Source organism: Pantherophis guttatus, chromosome 17 (genome assembly GCF_059756535.1).
Source record: "Pantherophis guttatus breed Tessera chromosome 17, ASM5975653v1, whole genome shotgun sequence".
Taxonomy (NCBI): Eukaryota; Metazoa; Chordata; class Lepidosauria; order Squamata; family Colubridae; genus Pantherophis; species Pantherophis guttatus.
Genome location: NC_142079.1, coordinates 169,382 through 178,599, shown reverse-complemented (window position 1 = coordinate 178,599; position 9,218 = coordinate 169,382). Strand labels below are relative to the sequence as shown.

General features: G+C 53.6%; 1 long non-coding RNA gene across 1 annotated transcript; it reads right to left on the bottom strand.

Annotated features, from left to right (window-relative positions):
* Nucleotides 1–434: 434 nt before the first annotated feature.
* Nucleotides 435–8,039, bottom strand: LOC117672309 (uncharacterized). The gene is made up of 4 exons (XR_015730279.1): nt 7,339–8,039; nt 4,854–5,926; nt 4,630–4,709; nt 435–4,517 (listed from the first exon to the last, which is right to left on the bottom strand). It is a non-coding gene; the product is annotated as an uncharacterized LOC117672309 (long non-coding RNA).
* Between the last annotated feature and the right edge of the window lie 1,179 nt (nt 8,040–9,218).

Below are 9,218 nucleotides of genomic sequence, written 5' to 3'. Positions count from 1 at the left end.
GGACTGACCCTCGGGGGTAAAAGCAACCTGAGGGAGAGAGTCACTCCCAGTGCTGTCTGCGCACATTCAATTCACCTGCTGAGATATTGGGATAACAGGCACGTCAGCAAAGTGTTTCTATGGTCTTTTTCTTCCTGGGATTTGGCTGATCTTGGATCATGAGAAGGGCTTATTGCTATTATTGTTCCAGTGATTAATGTGGCCCATGCATGGAAATAGACACAATTGCCCTGCTGGAAGAGGGTCTGTGTGTGCCATGCTCTCCCTTCCCACCAAGTCTCTTCCTTGGCCTGTGGGGTTTTGCATTCACAGCACCTATTTCAGACAAGTTGTTGGTGCTTTTTTTCCTGGGCTTCCTAAGATTGTTGGAAGGGTAAATAACCAGCCTGCTGACATTGCTTCTATTTAAATAAATGACACACTGCGCACGTACATCGTTTGCATAAAACAATATTCAAGTAGGGTGATTTTAATGTTCTCTGCTATTTCTGACTCTCGCTGGATTGCTGTTTGCATATATTTGCATACCCTCAGAGAATTAAGCTCAGAGTATGCAAATGCACTTACAGGCTTTCTGGCTCTTCTCCCCCCACCCCACAAAAGCGGTTTATCCCCTCAATCTTCCCTCCCCCTTCAGCTTCAGGTTTTGGCACCCAGATCAGCAGAGGGGGGGGGATGGACAGGGAGGGAGAGTGCCGGACCAGCAATTGTGCTCTTGGAGAGGCCCAGGGCCAGGCAGCTTCCGCCTCCTCCGAGAACACAGCTAGAAACCAGTGCCCACCCTCACCCACATCGGGGCTGCCTCTTCACACATAGCTTCTCTTCCTAGAACTGGGTGCCAGCCGCTAATGCACTCACAAAGCAGCACCCTAGACACTACCCAAGCCAAGTGATGCAGCAAGGAGCAAATCCTGGGGTCTGGCCCTGAACCCAGCCCTGAGAACGCAGGGGCCACTGGTGCCCATCTGGAGAGTGGCCAGGTCTGCCTACCCACTTGGCTTCCATCTTTGAAAAGAAGCCTTCAGTCACCCTCCGAGCTGTGCAGGCAGGGCTACAATCGCACCCTGATTGCCCTTCAAACTCAATGTTACAACAACAAACTGGGCCTGGTTCTCAAGATGTCATTCTTAACCTCAGAACAGGGGAAAGCTGCTTCCCTTGGTTCCCACAGCTGAGATGATTTCATCAAGCTTAAAGACTGCACTGCACATGCTCACAGTTTGGTCCTCCCCCCACCCCCATTTTTTCTTTTAAACCAGGGCCAGCATAATTACCCTTAATTTATCAGAAAGTGTAGTATTGCACCGCCCTACTGAACAATTCCTCAATCCACAGCCATGGGTGGGTGGCAGAACTGCACAGTAACTGAGATCAAAGCTATCTAACTGCTCTGCCAGGCTGCTTCTGTGCCACATTGTGGTGGTCCCGTAACAGGTTATTATACACCTGGGAGTTGTAGTTCTGTAAGGCACCTAAGGCAGCCTCTCCAACCTGCTTCTAAGCCTGTAGGGAGAAATGGCAGCAGGGAACTGGGGAGAGGACAAACTTGCTCAGGGGCCCTGGGGGGAGGTGTGTGGGCACTGGCATCCTGTTTGCCCACCTGGGGTTGAAGGGCCCCTTGGCCCCTGAGGTCAAGGCAAGACTCAGATCAGCAGCTGTGGTCCTTCAGAGGTGCCCCTGCCCACACCTGGCTGGCAGCAGAGGCTCCTGCAGCCATCGTGATGATCGGCAACTTGAGGCCTGATTATTTCCTCTTTCGGCTTTCCCAGCATGAGATGTGCCAACAGAGTGATTTAGTGGTAGATTTATGGCGGGAGCGTCTGATTTGTCCTACATGATGGAGCATGTCATGCAGTTGCTTTGCCGGCTGGGCTGAGGGACTCCCTCCACTCTGCACAAGACAAGAAGGGGGCTGGGGGCGCAGCCTGTGAAAATGCAGCCATTTGCACTGGAGGGAAAGCTGGGCTAGGGGTTGGCAGCTTCTCCTGCAGAAGATGGGCCTGCAGAGTGCTGGAAAGAGAGCTGACTCCATCTGCTGAGCCACATCGGGGAATCTGTGGGGGGCGCTGTGCAAGGCTAGAGGGGAGGGTGGGGCCAGGGCTGGGCAAGGCAAGGCCATTACAAGAGCAGAGCCTGGAAATGCCACCTTGCTTGGCGGAGGTTCTTCTGAATTGATGCCTCCGTCTTCTACCCCTCCCTGTGGCTTTCCTTGCAGGCCTCGGGGCATTCCTTTAGCCCATCCACCGAAGTCCTCCTCCTTCCTCACTCCATTTCCAGGGCAGCGCAGGGCCTTCGGACGGCTGCTCTGCCCACATTTTGCACCAGTGGAAGAGGCCTTCTCTTCAGTTCCTCTGGGCTGGCATCTCCAGCCTCCCTTGGGGCTCCTTATCACGTTAAGATGCTTCCTCTGCGAGGCCCCATAACTTGAGGTGCTGGAAACCCAGCGTGGAATCTTCTGCCAAGGGTTGCTGCAGGCCTCTGCCTCATCTGTTCCCAGAAAGCCTAGTTTCCTTTATTCCTCCCCATCCCTGGATATTTTTCCTAGCAGTGACTGAGAGGAGAGCTCCATCTTCTTCAGAAGGCAGCTGTTGCTCAGGTCTGGGCTCTCTGGAATTCCCATGTGCCCACCCAGCTCTATTTATAGATGGTGCCTGTTTCTCAAATCTTCCCCCTTCATCACAAGAGCAGCGCTTGCTCAGTGGAACATATTTGGTGCCTTCTCCCAACGTGGCAGGGAGGGACGATCAGGCCCTCCTGCTTGACTCATCCCTCCAGGTGGGCTGCATCCTTCCAATCTCTGAAAAGCAAGATTGCCACAAACAAGACTCAGCCTTCCTGCTCCTGGGATGAGGTCAAGGTGTCGCAAAAGCCCTGTACCCCCCACCTTCCCGTCTCCATGGGAAGGATAGGTCTCAACTGTCAGTAGCTATCCTTCCATTTACCCTCCCCGCCACCATCACAACTGATGAAGCTTCTTGGATGACAAGTGAAACATTTTGTTCTTCTTCCTGAAGGAAGCAAATATCCCAATTGCCTTTTGAAAAAGCACCTGGGGGCCATTCAGCCAGAGGCTCTCCAGACTTCTGGGTTCAGGTTTTCCTTCCTAGAGAGTGCTGTGGATATGGGGAAGCAGTGCTTTCCTGACCCAGATCCAAGAGGGCAGCCCCTCCCCTTTTCTTGACCCTTCCCATCCAAAGACTTGGCCAGGGCAGCTTGAAGGACAACCAGGGCAGAAGCAGCTCAGACTCGCAAACTCCTGTAGCTCAACTGGCTGGGCCAGGTTGGATCTGCATGGACTCCTGGATGTGTCAGACTGATGCTCGTGTGTGTGTGTCCCCATGTGTGTGTCCTGCCCGTGCTTTAAACCTGCACTAGACCTGCAAGCGAATCACATCACAGCTTAATGAGCTCTAAGGAGAGGCACCAGGGCCGGATTTTCCTATAGGCTAACTAGGCTTCAGCCTAGGGCCTCAAGATCAAGAGGGGCCTACATTCAAATTGTTAGCAAAATTAAAATTACACTTTCACTATAGGTGAAAGGGCCTCATAAGTGGAATAGCCTAGGGCCTCTTTTCATCTAAATCCGGCCCTGAGAGGCACCTATCAAGTGGCAATTTCCCCCTGTGCAAAAACACCCCTGGCAGAACATCTGGACTTTGGATGCTGTTTCTGGGCATGCCCGTTGGCAGGGAGGGGTGCTCGTCACACGGCCACTCTCCCCCCCCCAGAGGCCAGCAAGGGCCTTCCTCCAATCCCTGCTTCCTGCTAAGGCCCAAGTGGACCAGAAACACAGGATCCCTCCCTCACCCCTGCCTGGGCAAGTGGAGGAGCTGGAAGGAGAGCAAGCGCCCAGCAGCTCCGTTTCCATCCTGCGGTCCAAAATTACAAGGCATCATATTTTGAAAGTGATGCTGACATTCCTCAGCCGGGAGGCAAAGCCAAAAACAACGCAAGCACAGCTTGTCTTGGCCCGGGTTCAAATCCAGGGCCTCAGCCAGTGAAACCAAAAACATTGACACAGCTGGATGCAAATCTGCCTGTTTCTCTCAGCTCCTCTTCTCACTCAGGCCACGGCTGGCCAGTCAAAGGCTCCAGTGTTCTCAGCCTCTCCCGGCCAGCCGATCTAGAGATGGACATGCACTAGGGAAATTGGGTGGTCTTTCTAGGGAAACCCCAACCCAAACAACCTTGGAAGGGGCTCCGGGAAGATAGAAATTAACCTGATCTAGAGGCTCATCCATCCACAGTCAATTTGCATGGGGAGAAATGTGGAAGCCTCATCAATTGGCGATATGGAAGTAATGGCTAATAAACGCTTTAACAAACCACAAAGGAAAACAGATGCAAAGGCCGGAAGAGCCAACCGACCAGCCAGCCAACCAGCGCTGCTCGCCTGCCAGAATTTTGCTAGGAGCTTCAGCTGCCCTGGGCCCCATGACGTCAGGCTGGTGGGACTTCTTAGGACAGGAGAGCTTGCTCCAGCCGGCTGCTTTTTGCATTCACATTTGCCCTTTCATCTGCAAGACAGAGGGGAAGGGGGAGCAGTGGGAGGGCAACCGGACCATCCCAGGGACAGCCTCAGAAGTCTTCATTTCAGGGCTGCAATGGAAGGGCTTCTCTGGGACTCACCAGGAGTGGGTTTGGCCTTTGGTTGGGGTCAGCTTTCTTTAAGGCGAGGAGGAGGAGGAGAGGTTGTTTCTGTGCAGCACCTGGATGGAGGGAAGTGAAAAAAACTGATAGGTGCACCTGGATGGAGGCCTTGAGGAGGGGGAATAGGCACAGAGATTTCAACCAGACGTCAATCTAAAGGCCAAACATTTTATGTGATGTTGATTGCTCTGAAGGGGGCCCACCTGTTCTTTCACCAAAGTTGCAGCTTCTGCTCTGCTGGGCCACCACAGCTTCCTGCTTCAACTCCAGCCTGGGGCCTCCCTGGTCGCTTCCGCTGGTCACATCTGCCCCAGGGCGGCCTTGCCCCATTGCTGCTTTGGCTGGGCCACTTCCTCTCCAGGTGCAGCTGGGGGCCTCCCTTCACGATGGCCTCCTCTCCCTTTGGGGTCTGTCCTCACAGTGGCTCTCTTGCCAGGGAGGAGCTGCCCCAGGCATCCCGTGGCCTAAAGCAGGATCACCACTGTTCCTTCTTGAGGCTCAGAAGCTCCCTTGTTCCTCCTGCGGAAGGAAGGAGAGCTGGGGGGGGAGAGAAAGGCTCTTTGCATGTGACAGCCTCCCCTTAAAATATGCCCTCCGTGACGGACAGCAACTGCTGAACTTCCAACAAAAGGCAAACGCTGCAGAGTCTCAGGGGAAGGAGCATTCAAATTGAAAACCTATGCAAACCAGGCCCTAATTTGCACACACTTTTTTGATTTGCTTTGTTATATTTTCTTGGAAGGAAGTTGGCTCCGTTCAGATGCTCCTTCTGAGCTGCAAAGGAACAGAGTAAGTTTTTTTAAAAAAGCTTAATGCCCCACTCTCCCTGCAGCCGATCTGGAAAGGTTTGCTTGTCTGGTACCAAAATGCCCCTTAATGCACCACCCTCCTTTGTGGTGCATTTGCACTAAGCCAAAGCGGTTTCCACCCACAGATTTCTGTCCACAACCAAGTGGAAAATTCCAGTTTGAATGTCCCACCATCTTTCATTCTTCCAGGGAGAAGCCCCGAGAACAGCGCTGTTCTCCCAGGCTTGGAACTGAGAGCAGCCCTTAGCCTGGACTGGGGTAGCAAGGGCTCAGGGTTGGCACGGTGGCAAAGGAGAGTCTCTGGCACTTTCTGGGAAGGGGAACCCTCACGGTTCCTGGGCAAGGCACGTGCACTCTGGCAAAGGGTGCCCAGGAATGGTGCTGCAGCTGGCACTACTTTGCTGGGGGGGGGGGCACACTTACCGCTGCTGCTCTGGTCTGCATTAGCTCCAGATTGCCCAGGTCTGCTTTAAAAAGGGAAAAGAAGAAAAAAAGCTTTATGACTTCAAATAGAAAACTCTTTTGAAAAATAGAGTTTTATTCAAATTAACTTTTGTCCAAATGCTTTTGACAAGAAAATAGGTGACTGGGTTGAGAGAGCTTATCTTAGTTGGTGCAGAAGAAACCCATTACCCATACCCATGGCTTAGGGCCGGGGTATCTATGAGACCGCCTTCTGCCGCCAATAGCCTCCCACCGGCCAGTTCGCTCACACAGAGAGGGCCTCCTCAGGGTGCTGTCGGCCAGACAATGTCGGCTGGCGACCCCCAGGGGGAGAGCCTTCTCTGTGGTGGCACCTGCCCTCTGGAACAACCTACCCCCAGAGATACGCACGATACCAGACCTCCGGACTTTTCGTCGGGCCCTGAAAACACATCTATTCCATCTAGCCGGGCTGGCTTGACCCCATCCTTACGGTTTTAAATTTATAATTGGTTTTAATTGGGTTATTTTTAAATTGACGGCCAAAAGTATTTAATGTTTTTTAAATTGTTTTTAAATTTTATATGTTGTATTTTTACCATGGCTGTTCACCGCCCTGAGTCCTGTTGCAGAAGGGCGGTATACAAATTAAATAAATAAATAAAAAATAAATAAATTACACATCTGGGGGGGCGGGAGGTCCTGGGACTCCCGGTAAGAACTTTCTCCTCCCTTTGACCCAGGGGATGAGGCGGGGGGGGGGCAGCTGTCAAGGCTCAGGAGCCTCCAAAAAATGCACTTCATGGAGAGGGTCTTCAGCAGGACCAGGGAGCAAAGACACATTGGGTTCCAGCTCTTAACCTGTGGGTCTTCTGCCTGATGCCCGGGCAGCACAGCATTGCCCCCCTCTAGCCCCAGCTCCTCTTCCCCCGGGGAAGGGCCAGCAGTCCCTAAGCCCTTGAGTTGGCCCAGTGGCCATCTTGCTGGCCCGGTTGCTGCCGCTTCGCTTTGGAGTGCTATGACAAGAGACCCCTTTCGATGTGCCCATGAGCCCCTGAGCCCCCTCTAGACCACCCAACAGAGAACAGGCAGCCTCCCCTGCGATCTGACTGGCTGGCTTTGAGTTCTCAGTTCAGGGCCTCCAAGGCATTTTAGGAAAACATTCTTTTTAAAAAAGGCTGCAAATCAATGCCCTTTCCGAGACAAGCAGAGGGGTGAGGGCCTGTTCCCCAATATTACTCTGATATTGGAGCTGAGCTGGCCAAGGGCCCCCTGCACATCTGGGGCTTGAGTCGCGTGTCCTTTCTCCAGAGCCCCTAGAAAGGCTGCTTCCCGGGAGCCTGGATGGGGGCCTCACTCTGCTCCCCAGTCCCTTAACCAGGAAGAGCCAGCTGTCCTCGCTCTGCATCCCCCCTGGCAGAGCCCACCGCGGGGTCCTTCTCCCCTTCCCACTGACCTTCAGCAACTGAGCTTCACTGCTCCGTCTTCTTGGTGGGTGAACCAGTTTGACTATAGTTTGCTAAGTGGCTTTAGGCTATTTCTTCTGTTCAACTGAGAATGTCTTTCTTTCTATTTTGACTGATGCACCTCATCCAGAATCATATATTCTGAGCTGGGCAGCTTTACGCATCTCTTCAAGAAAGAAACAAATCAATAACCAGCGGCAGCAACCCTGGTGATTGTCTCCAACCTCCATCTGTGGATGCCGGGAGTGGGTGGAGGGGGGTCTAAGGGTCTCTGGGCTCCAGCAGTTATGTTGTGATGGCCTTTAGCCCCCAATCCCATGCCGGGCACCCAGGTGGGGTTTACCCAGCTATGAATCTCTCTCTGTCCAGGGCTCAGGTTGCAACCTGAGTTGTGACTCGGCGGCGATGGCAACTCTGCTCCCACTAGGAGGAAGTCTGTGGCCGGCCCTGGGCCGACTCTGCAGATGTGGCTGATGGCCCTTCCTGAGCCCTAGTCGCTCCCCTCCCCGTCCTCCCCTCCCAGCAGCTGCACCCGACAGATGTCGCTCCACAAGCCCCGCAGGAGCTCTTTCCCCACTTTGTGGTGGGGCACATTGTTGGGAAGCCACCGCGTTGGCTGCTGTGGGGTGGCACCTTCCTCACTGAAGAAGCACAAAAGGAGACGGCTCCACCACTAGCCTCCTCCTCCTCCTGGTCAAGGCTAAAACGAAGCTCCTCCAGAGCCCTAAACCAACGTTGACCCAGCCTGCTGCAAGGAATCAATGGAACAAAGGCTTTGTCCTCCACACTGGGGGGTGGGGTGGGGGGGTTGGGGGAGATGGGGGGGAGGGAAGCAGGCTTGTGAGTAATTAGCCAGTGATTTTGTGATCTCTTTGGAATCCTGATGCTGAGCCTTCCCTCCCTCAGAAAACACCAAGGGACAGAGAACGGCTGATCCTTTTCTTGCCCCCCTCCCCCTCCTCCCCCCCCCCCACTTGAGGAAGGCTGCCTTCTCTCCCAGGAAATGGCTGACTTGAGCAGGAGGCTTCTTCACCCTTTTCCAGCAGCCATCCCCCCCCCACCCCAAAGCAGCAGCATCAAGTCAGCCTCCAAATGACATGATTGCTGCCCCCCCCCACATTAGTATTCACCGCACATCTGACTCCAGAGAGGATTAATGGACTCTGATGCCTAATATCCTGGAGAACAATTAATTTGCCCACAGTTTTGTCATGGTTGAAAGTCAAATGCTGGAACCGATCGATGCTGGGAGAAGAGCGCTGCAGCCTTCTGTTGGAGCTGAATTTTAATTTCCCCATCATTTCCTGCCATGCCCACACCAGCCCCCATCCCACGGTGGCTCTTTTGCCTTTTTTTCTAATGGATTTAAAAGCCTCTTTTTCCTTCTCACACATGACAAGTTGGGCTAACAAAAGTCTTTACAAAAACTAAGTGGGGGACGGACCCACAGATATTAGAGTCGCGCATGTGATGAAAGTGAAGCTGGACCAGGAAGGTTCTCTCTCTGCCCAGCTGGGCTGAATCCTTTGTGCTGTGACTGATGCCCAGAGATACTTCCCCCCACCACCCCCATTCTCCTTCATGCCCCAAAGACATGCTACAGCGGGGGAGATGTGCTTGGGGCTGCCCCTTCTGTCAGGTCAGTGGGGTAGGTGGGGGATCAGGACCTCCTTCCTCCTACACACAAGAGTGGGACTCTAGCTGAGAAGCCCCCTGGGCCCAGCGGAGCCTACAGCGATGGTGGCAGCCCTGTCCCAACACACGCAAAGGAAAAGCCACATCTCTCGGGGAGGAAACCTTGGGCCGCTTTGCCCCCTGGCCACTTTCTCCTCATTCCCCCCATGGCTGGTCTGGTCTCCCACCTCCAGGC